Raw genomic sequence first — 5411 nt, 5'->3', positions numbered from 1 at the left:
ACCACTAGCACAAGCAATACTACAAGACAAACATATTTTAGGAATAAACACACCAGCAAACAGAACAGTTAAAATAACCCAGTATGCAGACGACATAACCATCACAGTTAAATCAGGGGAATGTATAGACAGAATTTTAGATCACTTCAAAACATACAGTGCAGCATCAGGAGCCAAAATCAACATTCACAAATCAGAGTTAGGAACATTAGGACAGGATCAAAACATTCTAAATAAATGGGGTTTTTGTGTGAACAATAGGAACAGGAAGATACTGGGAGTGTATATAGGGGGGCACGAGGGTGAGGATAGGGACAGAGGGTGGAGGGAAGTTTTAGGGAAAATATAGAATATTTTAAATTTATGGAAGAGTAGGGGTTTGACATTGAAAGGAAAGGTAATTGTAGTTAATGCTCTGATACTGTCAAAAATCAATCACATTTTGGGAACCTGTGAGCTGCCGCAATGGGCCCTAAATTCACTGACAGCAGCAATCTCCTCCTTCCTATGGAGGGGAAAGGGAAATTCGATTGCTCACAGTGTGCTAATTTCTAATAAAAGGGAGGGGGGTCTAGGACTAATTGACATCAGTGCAAAAAAAGACGCACTCAGGGTCAAAATTATTAAGAATTTTCTTGACTTGGAACGGCAGTACCCCTGGGAGGACTGGATGGCGAGCTACCTGGCCGATTACGGGGAGAGAGACGCGTACAACCTGTGCGCCCTCCTCCCCGGGATGGCCAGGAGCCGCCTACCTGGCTTCTACCAGGAGGTACTTGAGGCATGGGACAAAATTCTGCCCCACCTCTGGCCTAAGTGCAGTAATAAAGAACATGTGCTGCAGTTACCTCTCCTTGACTGTCCTTTTTTCATGTGTGGGGGAAGGGTTCTAATCAGCGGCCCTATGAGAGCCGCTGGGTTGACCAGGGTGGGAGATGTAGTGGATGGGAGCGGGTCTTTTAACGTCAATTTAGTGTGTGAGAAACTGAAAACAAAGAAGGTTAATTATAGAAAAGAAAATGTAAGAAAACTAAAGGGGAAATTTGAACAGGCCCTTGACCCTACATGGCGTGACCTTTTAAAACAAAAAGAGAGGGGAAACGGAGCCGCCCTTCCCCAGTTCCAGTACAAAATAAAGGACAAGGAAAATGACTTAAAGGAAATAAAAACAAGGACCTGGTACCGGTTGCTCATCCAACATATTCAAAGGACCCCCACAGCAGAAAAACACTGGAAAACATCATACCCGGACATGGACATCTCTTCAATATGGACTTTTTTGGACACACCACTAATGGACAGCAAGTCAATAAGCATGGACTACAACATAAGGCACAGAAGAATATACACCGGAATCAGACTACACCAGATCAACAAAGATAAGTATTCACGGACATGTGCAGTTTGTAATCACCAACCAGAAGATTTAGATCACTTACTTTTTTCATGTACACAACTTTACAAAACTTAGTCAAAACAATACTGAAAACACACTGTAATTACACACCACACAGTAATGTCGTTTGGAAATGGAACTGGACATTCGGGCTCACCAAAAAACACGCAAAACAGAACATAACACTCATAAACACAATCCTCACAATAGCCAGGAAAGATGAGAAGGAACATAGCACTTTTGTCAAGGATTTGCGCGGTAAGTTGGACCCAAATGCAGTCAACTCTTGGGGAAAGGTGCAGGCAGGTTTATTTAACCAGAAATCAGACACGAACAGCCGTGAACAAACCCTGAACTAAAAAGACGAACCGACACAGACAAAGGGAAGCACAAGGACTATATAGACAAGGGAGGCAAGGGTGATTGAACACAGGTGAAACACATTAGGGCGGGGCAGACAATCACCACAGACACACGACCAAGACAGGAAGCAACACACTGACACACATGGAAACCTTATTACAAAATAAAACAGGAAGTGACAAAACCTCCAAAACAAAACTAACAAAAAGTGTCTGCCATAGCAAACCATGACAGAACCCCCCCCTTAAGGGTCGGATTCCAGGCGACCCTAAACAAAAACATAAACTCGGGCGGGAGGAGGGATCCAGGGGCCAGTGGACAGCATCTTCTGATGCTCAGGGGCAACTCAGGGGGACGGCTCGGAGGCCTTATGGACAGGCTGGGCAGTTCAGTGGGGCGACCCGGAGGTCAGGCAAACAGACGGAGCTGTTCTGGAGGCCGGCGGCGAAGACGGGGTCTCTCCGGAGGGCGAACAGGAGGACGGCGACGAAGACGTGGTCTCTCCGGAGGTCGAGCCGGAGGATGGCGTCGCCCCTCTGGATGGTGACCAGGAGCCGACCTGGTACCAGGGGCAGTAGTCCGCTGGACCACCGTCAGGACACGAGGAACAGAGATCGGCCGGACCACAGGAGGCGGTAGGGAGTCAGGGGCCACTGGAGGTGGCAAAGAGTCAGGGACCACCGGAGGTGGCACAGAGTCAGGGACCACCGGAGGCGGCACAGAGTCAGGGGCCACTGGAGGCGGCAAAGAGTCAGGGACCACAGGAGGTGGCAAAGAGTCAGGGGCCAATGGAGGCGGCGCAGAGTCAGGGACCACCGGAGACGGCACGGAGGCAGAGACCACCGGAGGCGGTGCCCCGGCAGGAGTCAATGACACCAAGTGCCATGTGGGCTGAGTCAGGGCAAGGATCAATGGGGGTGGTGCCCTGGCAGGAACCACAAGCGGGGGTGATGTACTGGCTGGAGCCAGGAGAGGTGGTGACATCATATTAGGAACCAGTTGAAGCGGTGACGTCACATCAGGAACCAGGAGAGGTGGTGACGTCACACCAGTAGCCGTTGTTGACGCCGCTGGAGAACACGAAGCAGCGGCTGTTGACACCACAGGAAAGACAGGAGTAGTTGTCGACACCGCTGGAGAACACAGAGCAGCGGCTGTTGACACCACAGGAGGAACTGGAACAGTCGTCGACGCCGCCGGGGAACATGGAGCAGTGGCCGCCGACACCACAGGAGGGACCGGAATCGGCCGGACTGCTGACAGGAAACGGGGAGCAGGGATCGGCCGGACCACTGACTTGGAACCAGAGTCAGAAGTCAGCTGGGCCGCCGACAGGACAGGAGGGGCAGAGTTCGGCTGGACCGCCGACAGGAGACGAGGAGCAGGGATCGGCCGGACCACTGACCAGGAACCAGAGTCAGAAGTCAGCTGGGCCGCCGACAGGACACGAGGAGCAGGGGAGACTTTGTCCAGCCCACCCAATTCAGGGGCTAGGGAGGAATCGACCGGGACCCCCGACGCTGAGACAGCTGATGCGCCGGCTGGGATGGTCGACCCGGGAAGTGGGGCAGGAGCCGACGGAACGCCAACTGGAACCCCCGACGCTGGAACAGCTGATGCGTCAGCCAGGGTAGTCGGCGAGGGCTCCTTCCCACAGGGGAGTAGAGGTTCTGGACACCGAGGTCGCTGGGACTTGGGCTGGAAGCGGTGGACCTTGAACTTTGGCTTGGGCTGGAAGCGAGAAACCTGGGGCTGGGTCCGAGGCCGAGCCTCCCCATGGCGACAGGAGCCATGATTACCTCGCCTACTATGGCCTCCACGAGATCCCCTGAAAATTGCCAGGCGAGTTCCCCAGAAAGGGGACATTTCAGGGTCCTCCAGGTCAGAGTCCTCCAGGTCAGAGTCCTCCAGGTCCGAGTCGGAAAAAGGATCAGCCAGCGTACAAGCGGGCCTGGAAGCCGTCAGGGGTGCTGGCTGGGAGGATCGACGCACCCCCAAGAAAGCCATGAAGCTGGCGTAGACTGCTGGGTCCATTCTGGTCGGTTCGTTCTGTCAAGGATTTGCGAGGTAAGTTGGACCCAAATGCAGTCAACTCTTGGGGAAAGGTGCAGGCAGGTTTATTTAACCAGAAATCAGACATGAACAGCCGTGAACAGACGTGAACAAACCCTGAACTAAAAAGACGAACCGACACAGACAAAGGGAAGCACAAGGACTATATAGACAAGGGAGGCAAGGGTGATTGAACACAGGTGAAACACATTAGGGCGAGGCAGACAATCACCACAGACACAGGACCAAGACAGGAAGCAACACACTTACACACATGGAAACCTTATTACAAAATAAAACAGGAAGTGACAAAAACTCCAAAACAAAACTAACAAAAAGTGTCTGCCATAGCAAACCATGACAACTTTACGACAAGAAAACCATCAATGTCATACGCTTCTTCAAAAACACAGTTTTAACACATCTCAAAACAATATTTACAGCAGACCCAGACACATTCGATAAACATTTCAGTAAACATAACAGCTTGATCAGAATCACAGAAAACGATACAATCACTATTAACATATAAGGTTTTTTTGTAAGCAGGACTGTTTTTTATGTTTGTGTATTTTGTGTTTTTTTTTGTTTATTAAGCAGAATCATAGCTTCGCGCTGGTTGTTTTATGTTTGTTTTTTTTGTTTACGAGGTAGAAGCATAGCTTCGCGCTGGTTGTTTGATGTTGGTTTATTTTATTTTATTTTTTAGACAGAACCATAACTTCGTTTTTTTTTTGCACAGTGTGTTTGCTGTGCGTTTTTTGTTTTGATGGGGGGGTGGGTTTGTACATGGTGGTCATATTTTGTTTTCAATATGTGTGTTCATGTATATCTGCCCTTTAAATGTTTGTATAATAAGAATCGTGCTATATTTTTGAAAATAAGAGATAAAAAAAAAAAAAAACACGCCCGATCTCATCTGATCTCGGAAGCCAAGCAGGGTCTAGATCGGCTCTATTCCTCCTTAGAAGCTGTTTCTGTGTCTGAGAACTGAGTTTTTCTCACTCGTTGTCCTGTCTGTACAGAACACTTCAGGATGAGTTTTCCTGTCTATCTGAGTAGTATTCATGAAGAATATGATGGATTTCATGTTTCATGTCATAAAGTTATCAGTTACACCTGAGAATGCAATACTGTTCAATAGCGCTGTTTAAGGGTCTACATCGGCTCTATTCCTCCTTAGAAGATGTCTCTCTGTCTGAGAACTGAGTTTTTCTCACTCGTTGTCTTGTCTGTACAGAGCACTTCAGGATAAGTTTTCCTGTCTATTTGAGTAGTATTCATGAAGAATATGATGGATTTCATGTTTACATGTCATAAAGTTATCAGTTACACCTGAGAATGCAATACTGTTCAATAGCGCTGTTTAAGGGTATAGATCGGCTCTATTCTTCGTTAAAGCTGTCAGTGTGTCTCCAAAATCTCAGCATTCACATTAAGTGTGATTTCTACACAGAACACTTCAGGATAATTTCTCCTGTATATTCGAGTAGTATTCATGAAGAATATGATGGATTTCATGTTTACATGTCATAAAGTTATCAGTTACACCTGAGAATGCAATACTGTTCAATAGTGCTGTTTTCACCGTTCCAGCCAT

This window comes from Seriola lalandi, unplaced genomic scaffold (genome assembly GCF_002814215.2).
Source record: "Seriola lalandi dorsalis isolate HSWRI2012SDOR001 ecotype SW California unplaced genomic scaffold, Sedor1 jcf7180002054850, whole genome shotgun sequence".
Lineage (NCBI taxonomy): Eukaryota > Metazoa > Chordata > Actinopteri > Carangiformes > Carangidae > Seriola > Seriola lalandi.
Note: the sequence above shows the minus strand (reverse complement) of the source record.